This window comes from Schistocerca americana, unplaced genomic scaffold, assembly GCF_021461395.2.
Source record: "Schistocerca americana isolate TAMUIC-IGC-003095 unplaced genomic scaffold, iqSchAmer2.1 HiC_scaffold_97, whole genome shotgun sequence".
Taxonomy (NCBI): Eukaryota; Metazoa; Arthropoda; class Insecta; order Orthoptera; family Acrididae; genus Schistocerca; species Schistocerca americana.
Window position 1 is genome coordinate 247501 of NW_025726752.1, and position 10000 is coordinate 257500.

General features: G+C 58.8%; 2 non-coding genes and 1 pseudogene across 2 annotated transcripts; all 3 read right to left on the reverse strand.

Annotated features, from left to right (window-relative positions):
• Positions 1-4876, reverse strand: part of LOC124593091 — a 7958-nt pseudogene extending 3082 nt beyond the window's left edge.
• A 188-nt stretch (positions 4877-5064) lies between these two features.
• Positions 5065-5219, reverse strand: LOC124593107. Its single transcript, XR_006977829.1, has one exon. It is a non-coding gene; the product is annotated as a 5.8S ribosomal RNA (ribosomal RNA).
• A 351-nt stretch (positions 5220-5570) lies between these two features.
• Positions 5571-7480, reverse strand: LOC124593030. The gene has a single exon (XR_006977782.1). It is a non-coding gene; the product is annotated as a small subunit ribosomal RNA (ribosomal RNA).
• Positions 7481-10000: the final 2520 nt, after the last annotated feature.

Below are 10000 nucleotides of genomic sequence, written 5' to 3' on the forward strand. Positions count from 1 at the left end.
TCTGCGACCGAGGATCCGAGCTCCGATGTGGGAGGGCAGTTGGCCTAAAACGTAGTCCACCGCAAAGTTGAACAGGAGGGGGGAGAGGGGATCGCCCTGGCGAACGCCCCGTGCTGGCTGCACAGACACGCCCACGCCGGCGCCGTCCGCTATCACTGTCGTGCTGCCCTCGTAGCACCGCTCGACATACTCGACAAAGCAATCCGGCAGGCCATGCGCCTTCAGCACGGGGCGAAGGGCAGCATGATCTACCGAATCGAATGCCTTAGATACGTCGATCGATGCCACAAAGACAGAGCGGCAGGAGCGAACTGCGTCGGTGAGAGCAGTGTCCAAGATGAAGGTATTTTCCAACATCCCATCCCGAGGGATGAATGCCCGCTGACGTTCGTCCACAGCACAAGCGCGCATCAGGCGTGACGCGAGAACCTTGTGAAAGGTCCGCGCCAACACCGAGCAGACCGTAATGGGGCGAAAGTCAGCGGGGGATGTTGGTGCAGCCGTTTTCGGGAGAAGGGACGTCCGCGCGCGAAGCAGGCGTTCCGGAAGGGCGCGGGCCAGAAGGAAGAGATTCATCACTTTCACCAGGACTTCGTGCGGCAGACGCCGCAACTCCGCTGGGGTAAGGCCGTCCGGCCCGGCTGCTGATCCCCTGGGCGGCAACGCGGCGGCGACCTCCTCATGTGTGACCGGCCCCCATATGCACTCGAGAGCGACAGGCTCTGAGTGCGGGAGGAGGCGGTCACGAATGAAGCCCGCGGTGGAGATGGGCTTCTTGGTGAAGAGGTCCGCCCAGAAGTCCAGCAGACCAGGGATGGCAGGTGGCGGCTGGAGCAGGGTGCCATCCAAGAGGCCGCGCACGCAACGCGCACGCGACCGTCGGAAGGCATCCTGCGTTCTCGCGTACTCCCAGCGGCGCCGCTTGCGCTTCTGCGTCGGCGGCGCGGCAGGCGGCCGCTTCGATGGTTGGCGCGGCCGCTGTGTCCTGGTGATCGATCTCTCCCCTCTGGACCCGACCGACGCAAGGGCATCCGGGAGCATGCCCAGGATGACATCGGGCGGCGTGCCCCGCCCCAGACCGATGACACGATCCAGGGCAGAGAAACGCTGGGCGGAAGCGGGTAGCCCCGCCAGATGCTCCCAGATGGCGGCGTCAGTCGGCCCCTCCGGCGGCGGCCCGGTGGTGTCGGCCGCGAAGTCCTCGGCTGCGTCGACGGGCGGCGCAGCGGCCTCGCCCGCGTCAGGCAGCGGGCTCGCCGCTCCCCGGCGGGACGCCGGCTCTTCCCCCCGACCGATCTCAAGCGCCTCCATGAATTGGCGGACAAGCTGCTTGTGGGCAGCTTGCCGCCGTCGGCACTTGATTGCCTCAAGCGTTCGGTCGGGGAACATCCTGATGAGCTCTTGATTTACAAAGAAGAACCGGGCGTCCCTCTCGAGGAACAGTTCGGCCTCTGCCTTGGCGAGCGACAGGACTTCTTCCTCCGTCCACCTCGCGCGATGCCTCTCCGTGACGATCTCCGCGTTGGCGGCCGCAAGATGTTGGCGGCGGCGATGGACCCCGAGACCGTTCTTGGTTGTAAAGCTGCGGTGGCACTCACTACAGGTATACATAGCTGCAAAAGTTACAAGATTTTCGGCACGGCCGGTTGGCCGGCTAGGTGCTGGGGGAGTTGGGGTGGCACCTTCAGCGGAAGGGCCACCACTTATTCTCTGCTTACTGCCCCCAACTAAAAAAGGGATAGTGCGAGGGGGGGCTGGTAACCCCCCCAAGCCCCTGGTGCGGTCTTCCACTCTGCGAAATCAGCGGGCCCACGAGAAGGGGAGAAGACCGCAGGAGAGGAGAGGCTAAGAGGGCTAGGCCCATGTATTGCGCATCACTCTCCCTGTAACTATAACCCAAGGAAGGCACCTCACAGCAGCAGCACGACTACATCAAGACCGCACTTCGAGAAGCCAAGTCCGGATGCAGCCACACCGCCGCCACTTGGCCACCTTAAGAGAGTCATAGTTACTCCCGCCGTTTACCCGCGCTTGCTTGAATTTCTTCACGTTGACATTCAGAGCACTGGGCAGAAATCACATTGCGTCAACACCCGCTAGGGCCATCGCAATGCTTTGTTTTAATTAGACAGTCGGATTCCCCCAGTCCGTGCCAGTTCTGAGTTGATCGTTGAATGGCGGCCGAAGAGAATCCGCGCACCCGCGCGCCCCCGGAGGAGCACGCTAAGGCGGACGCGGCCTCGCAGCAAGGAAGATCCGTGGGAGGCCAAGGCACGGGACCGAGCTCGGATCCTGCACGCAGGTTGAAGCACCGGGGCGCGAACGCCGCGCAGGCGCGCGCATCCTGCACCGCCGGCCAGCACGAGGCCAACCAACGGCGAGAGCAGACCACGCCCGCGCTAAACGCCCGCACTTACCGGCACCCCTACGGCACTCACCTCGCCCAGGCCCGGCACGTTAGCGCTGACCCACTTCCCGACCAAGCCCGACACGCCCCGATCCTCAGAGCCAATCCTTATCCCGAAGTTACGGATCCAATTTGCCGACTTCCCTTACCTACATTATTCTATCGACTAGAGGCTCTTCACCTTGGAGACCTGCTGCGGATATGGGTACGAACCGGCGCGACACCTCCACGTGGCCCTCTCCCGGATTTTCAAGGTCCGAGGGGAAGATCGGGACACCGCCGCAACTGCGGTGCTCTTCGCGTTCCAAACCCTATCTCCCTGCTAGAGGATTCCAGGGAACTCGAACGCTCATGCAGAAAAGAAAACTCTTCCCCGATCTCCCGACGGCGTCTCCGGGTCCTTTTGGGTTACCCCGACGAGCATCTCTAAAAGAGGGGCCCGACTTGTATCGGTTCCGCTGCCGGGTTCCGGAATAGGAACCGGATTCCCTTTCGCCCAACGGGGGCCAGCACAAAGTGCATCATGCTATGACGGCCCCCATCAACATCGGATTTCTCCTAGGGCTTAGGATCGACTGACTCGTGTGCAACGGCTGTTCACACGAAACCCTTCTCCGCGTCAGCCCTCCAGGGCCTCGCTGGAGTATTTGCTACTACCACCAAGATCTGCACCGACGGCGGCTCCAGGCAGGCTCACGCCCAGACCCTTCTGCGCCCACCGCCGCGACCCTCCTACTCGTCAGGGCTTCGCGGCCGGCCGCAAGGACCGGCCATGACTGCCAGACTGACGGCCGAGTATAGGCACGACGCTTCAGCGCCATCCATTTTCAGGGCTAGTTGCTTCGGCAGGTGAGTTGTTACACACTCCTTAGCGGATTCCGACTTCCATGGCCACCGTCCTGCTGTCTTAAGCAACCAACGCCTTTCATGGTTTCCCATGAGCGTCGATTCGGGCGCCTTAACTCGGCGTTTGGTTCATCCCACAGCGCCAGTTCTGCTTACCAAAAGTGGCCCACTTGGCACTCCGATCCGAGTCGTTTGCTCGCGGCTTCAGCATATCAAGCAAGCCGGAGATCTCACCCATTTAAAGTTTGAGAATAGGTTGAGGTCGTTTCGGCCCCAAGGCCTCTAATCATTCGCTTTACCGGATGAGACTCGTACGAGCACCAGCTATCCTGAGGGAAACTTCGGAGGGAACCAGCTACTAGATGGTTCGATTAGTCTTTCGCCCCTATACCCAGCTCCGACGATCGATTTGCACGTCAGAATCGCTACGGACCTCCATCAGGGTTTCCCCTGACTTCGTCCTGGCCAGGCATAGTTCACCATCTTTCGGGTCCCAACGTGTACGCTCTAGGTGCGCCTCACCTCGCAATGAGGACGAGACGCCCCGGGAGTGCGGAGGCCGCCGCCCCGTGAAGGGCGGGGAAGCCCCATCCTCCCTCGGCCCGCGCAAGGCGAGACCTTCACTTTCATTACGCCTTTAGGTTTCGTACAGCCCAATGACTCGCGCACATGTTAGACTCCTTGGTCCGTGTTTCAAGACGGGTCGTGAAATTGTCCAAAGCTGAAGCGCCGCTGACGGGAGCGATTATTCCGCCCGAGAGCATCCCGAGCCAACAGCGGCGCGGGTCCGGGGCCGGGCCAGGTAGGTCCGTCATCCGGGAAGAACCGCGCGCGCTTGCCGGGAGCCCGAGCGCCCAAAGGGGCGAATCGACTCCTCCAGATATACCGCCGGGCAGCCAGCCAGGACACCGGGGCTCTGCCCAACAGACGCGAACCGAGGCCCGCGGAAGGACAGGCTGCGCACCCGGGCCGTAGGCCGGCACCCAGCGGGTCGCGACGTCCTACTAGGGGAGAAGTGCGGCCCACCGCACACCGGAACGGCCCCACCCCGCGGCGAGTGGAAAGGCAACCGGACACGACCCCGCCGCGGATTGCTCCGCGCGGGCGGCCGGCCCCATCTGCCGAGGGCGGAGGCCTGTGGCCGGATGGGCGTGAATCTCACCCGTTCGACCTTTCGGACTTCTCACGTTTACCCCAGAACGGTTTCACGTACTTTTGAACTCTCTCTTCAAAGTTCTTTTCAACTTTCCCTCACGGTACTTGTTCGCTATCGGTCTCGTGGTCATATTTAGTCTCAGATGGAGTTTACCACCCACTTGGAGCTGCACTCTCAAGCAACCCGACTCGAAGGAGAGGTCCCGCCGACGCTCGCACCGGCCGCTACGGGCCTGGCACCCTCTACGGGCCGTGGCCTCATTCAAGTTGGACTTGGGCTCGGCGCGAGGCGTCGGGGTAGTGGACCCTCCCAAACACCACATGCCACGACAGGCGGCAGCCTGCGGGGTTCGGTGCTGGACTCTTCCCTGTTCGCTCGCCGCTACTGGGGGAATCCTTGTTAGTTTCTTTTCCTCCGCTTAGTAATATGCTTAAATTCAGCGGGTAGTCTCGCCTGCTCTGAGGTCGTTGTACGAGGTGTCGCACGCCACACCGCCAGCCGGCTGTGCACGCTACCGAGTAAGTACCGGTATGCGAACCGCCAGGCGACGGGCGCGCATCGCACGTTTCAGGAGGCGCGGCCGGCCCCACAGGCGGCCGCGACGCTCCCAGGTCTGCGAAGCGGGGCAAACGCCGCGCGCTTCAGTATACGTAGCCGACCCTCAGCCAGACGTGGCCCGGGAACGGAATCCATGGACCGCAATGTGCGTTCGAAACGTCGATGTTCATGTGTCCTGCAGTTCACATGTCGACGCGCAATTTGCTGCGTTCTTCATCGACCCACGAGCCGAGTGATCCACCGTCCTGGGTGATCTTTTCTTAGTTTCCACTGTCTCTTTCAAGACAGTTGCATAGGCGGGACGTAGGCGTGTGGCGGCCCCTGTTCAAGCGTTCTGTGTCCAACGGCCTCACGGCCGATGGGCGTCGTACGGCTCCACACCGGAGCGGACAGGCAGTCGGGCGAAAGTCATTCAAAACCGGCGCCAGGCGCCAGGTGCCGCAGGCCAGCCGCTCCAGCGCTTCAGCGCTCGTACCACACAACATTGGCGTTAGTTTTGAGAAGCACGCGTGGTTCCGCACGCGGCGCACGGCTACTGCGAGCCGTACAGGTAGCGTGTTGCGCGACACGACACGCACATCGAACGACATGCAGTCTAGTCGGTAATGATCCTTCCGCAGGTTCACCTACGGAAACCTTGTTACGACTTTTACTTCCTCTAAATGATCAAGTTTGGTCATCTTTCCGGTAGCATCGGCAACGACAGAGTCAATGCCGCGTACCAGTCCGAAGACCTCACTAAATCATTCAATCGGTAGTAGCGACGGGCGGTGTGTACAAAGGGCAGGGACGTAATCAACGCGAGCTTATGACTCGCGCTTACTGGGAATTCCTCGTTCATGGGGAACAATTGCAAGCCCCAATCCCTAGCACGAAGGAGGTTCAGCGGGTTACCCCGACCTTTCGGCCTAGGAAGACACGCTGATTCCTTCAGTGTAGCGCGCGTGCGGCCCAGAACATCTAAGGGCATCACAGACCTGTTATCGCTCAATCTCGTGCGGCTAGAAGCCGCCTGTCCCTCTAAGAAGAAAAGTAATCGCTGACAGCACGAAGGATGTCACGCGACTAGTTAGCAGGCTAGAGTCTCGTTCGTTATCGGAATTAACCAGACAAATCGCTCCACCAACTAAGAACGGCCATGCACCACCACCCACCGAATCAAGAAAGAGCTATCAATCTGTCAATCCTTCCGGTGTCCGGGCCTGGTGAGGTTTCCCGTGTTGAGTCAAATTAAGCCGCAGGCTCCACTCCTGGTGGTGCCCTTCCGTCAATTCCTTTAAGTTTCAGCTTTGCAACCATACTTCCCCCGGAACCCAAAAGCTTTGGTTTCCCGGAGGCTGCCCGCCGAGTCATCGGAGGAACTGCGGCGGATCGCTGGCTGGCATCGTTTATGGTTAGAACTAGGGCGGTATCTGATCGCCTTCGAACCTCTAACTTTCGTTCTTGATTAATGAAAACATACTTGGCAAATGCTTTCGCTTCTGTTCGTCTTGCGACGATCCAAGAATTTCACCTCTAACGTCGCAATACGAATGCCCCCGCCTGTCCCTATTAATCATTACCTCGGGTTCCGAAAACCAACAAAATAGAACCGAGGTCCTATTCCATTATTCCATGCACACAGTATTCAGGCGGGCTTGCCTGCTTTAAGCACTCTAATTTGTTCAAAGTAAACGTGCCGGCCCACCGAGACACTCACTCAAGAGCACCCTGGTAGGATTGCAACGGGGTCCGCCTCGGGACGCACGAGCACGCACGAGGCGCGTCGCACGCCTTCGGCTCGCCCCACCGGCAGGACGTCCCACGATACATGCCAGTTAAACACCGACGGGCGGTGAACCAACAGCGTGGGACACAAATCCAACTACGAGCTTTTTAACCGCAACAACTTTAATATACGCTATTGGAGCTGGAATTACCGCGGCTGCTGGCACCAGACTTGCCCTCCAATAGATACTCGTTAAAGGATTTAAAGTGTACTCATTCCGATTACGGGGCCTCGGATGAGTCCCGTATCGTTATTTTTCGTCACTACCTCCCCGTGCCGGGAGTGGGTAATTTGCGCGCCTGCTGCCTTCCTTGGATGTGGTAGCCGTTTCTCAGGCTCCCTCTCCGGAATCGAACCCTGATTCCCCGTTACCCGTTACAACCATGGTAGGCGCAGAACCTACCATCGACAGTTGATAAGGCAGACATTTGAAAGATGCGTCGCCGGTACGAGGACCGTGCGATCAGCCCAAAGTTATTCAGAGTCACCAAGGCAAACGGACCGGACGAGCCGACCGATTGGTTTTGATCTAATAAAAGCGTCCCTTCCATCTCTGGTCGGGACTCTGTTTGCATGTATTAGCTCTAGAATTACCACAGTTATCCAAGTAACGTGGGTACGATCTAAGGAACCATAACTGATTTAATGAGCCATTCGCGGTTTCACCTTAATGCGGCTTGTACTGAGACATGCATGGCTTAATCTTTGAGACAAGCATATGACTACTGGCAGGATCAACCAGGGAGCTGCGTCAACTAGAGCTGAGCAGCCGGCCGCCCGGGAGTGTGTCCCGGGGGCCCGCGCGAACACGCAAGCGTCCGCTCAATTATTCTGCAAACAGGAGGAGGCTGAGCTCCCCTGCACAATACACCTCGAAACCCTCTCAGGTCCCGGCGGCGCGCAGCGCCGTCCTAAGTACTTGGTCGGGTTCGAGAGAGGCGCAATCGCCCGGAGTTTGGCGAGTAGACGCTTTAGGTGCGACCACCCGTGCTCCCAACTGAGCTTGCCGCTGCCGACAGAGGCCCGGGAGCGTGCTGTCGTGGCATTGCCGGCGGGAGACAACACGCGCCACCTACGGTGACCGGCAGCTCCAACGCCAGCGCCACAGAAGGACAAAAGCCCCACTTGGGTGCCGAAGCGAACTCTCCCAGCACAGCGCACGCGCCAACACGTCCGCACAGCTGCGATACAAACCACCTGCGAGAACCGCAGAGGCGACCGAGCAGCAGACGGCGTCGCGGCGCCGAGCGCCGGGCGGCGGCGCATCCTCAGCGCACACAGTCCTCAATCGGACCAGCACACTGCAGATGTCCACCGCGCTTCGCACCGGGCCCGCGAGGACCTACTTTGGCCGCACGGCGCCGCGTGCAGGGTGCGCCGGCGCGCAGCTGCGCCGCCTGCCGCCTCCGTCGGCCGGCGCGCCTGCCACTGGCCGCCCCCACCAGCCGGCTGTAGCGCGTGCGCCCACGCACCGCGCGGCCAGCACGCCGGGAGGCCCCCCCTCACCGGCCGGGGACGGTCCCACCCAGCCACCGCCGCGTATCGCTTCACACCCAGATGCCATTCACGTTCGTGGGCATGGTGGGTATCGCTGGAACAACCGGTTGGTAGCTCAACCGATCGTCGCCATCACTGATTCACCTCTAGCGAGAACAACCGCACCACAACGGTTTACCAGTTGTTCATTTGCATAACGTCACCAGCAAACGTAGGCGTCCATCGCCATTTGCAAATTCAACGATTGTTGCATGCCTGTGTCAGGTGTCACGACACACTATGTCTGCCCACATACACGCAACAACATGTGCACGCTTCGCGAACACGTGGAAGGTGGCCCCCGTACGTATGCGATGTCCATTGCGCGAACGACTGTCAACCGGCCTCTGTCGCATGTCGCAGATGTGGAACGCAGTGCACCATGCTATCACGGTGTGTGAGAAGAGACGACTACGTCTGACAACACGCGCCACTACATCAACAGACGGCTCATGCTGATCGCCATCCAGGGCATACCACACTGCAATCCAGCTCTTATAGGGAGACGACACGTAGCTGAGTGCACAACATTTGGACCGCATGGTTCGCCGTTGTTGGCGCAGTCGTTGTACGGTCACATGTACCACGATGTATCATTCAGTACATGAGGACCAATGTGCAGTACAGTGTGTGATTTGGACGTACAACATCAGCGGACAGTTGACACAGGCCGTACCACAGCGTAGGCTAAGTGCTTCGCACATGCGAATGCCAATGAACAACTGCAAATGCCAATGAACAACTGCAAAGGGCATTGAGCATGTACGTCCTGCTGCCATCCACATTACAGTGTATAGCTGCAAGGTGTTTAACATGAAGCGATACACTGGGGACCGGGCAGTGCGAGTAGCAAACTATATTGCGGGGGTTGCAGTTAGGCAACACTACACTAATTTAACGCGTCGTATGACAATTACAGAGCAGGTTAAGGCCCAACGTGTGTTGGGTTAAGGCCCAACGTGTGTTGGGTTAAGGCCCAACGTGTGTTGGGTTAAGGCCCAACGTGTGTTGGGTTAAGGCCCAACGTGTGTTGGGTTAAGGCCCAACGTGTGTTGGGTTAAGGCCCAACGTGTGTTGGGTTAAGGCCCAACGTGTGTTGGGTTAAGGCCCAACGTGTGTTGGGTTAAGGCCCAACGTGTGTTGGGTTACGTTAAGGGGCAATGTGGGTTACGTTAAGGGGCAATGTGGGTTACGTTAAGGGGCAATGTGGGTTACGTTACGGCGCAATATAGGTTACGTTACGGCGCAATATAGGTTACGTTAAGGCGCAATATCGGTTACGTTAAGGCGCAATACAGGTTACGTTAAGGCGCAATACAGGTTACGTTAAGGCGCAATACAGGTTACGTTAAGGCGCAATACAGGTTACGTTAAGGCGCAATACAGGTTACGTTAAGGCGCAATGCAGGTTACGTTAAGGCGCAATGCAGGTTACGTTAAGGCGCAATACAGGTTACGTTAAGGCGCAATACAGGTTACGTTAAGGCGCAATACAGGTTACGTTAAGGCGCAATACAGGTTACGTTAAGGCGCAATACAGGTTACGTTAAGGCGCAATACAGGTTACGTTAAGGCGCAATACAGGTTACGTTAAGGCGCAATACAGGTTACGTTAAGGCGCAATACAGGTTACGTTAAGGCGCAATACAGGTTACGTTAAGGCGCAATACAGGTTACGTTAAGGCGCAATACAGGTTACGTTAAGGCGCAATACAGGTTACGTTAAGGC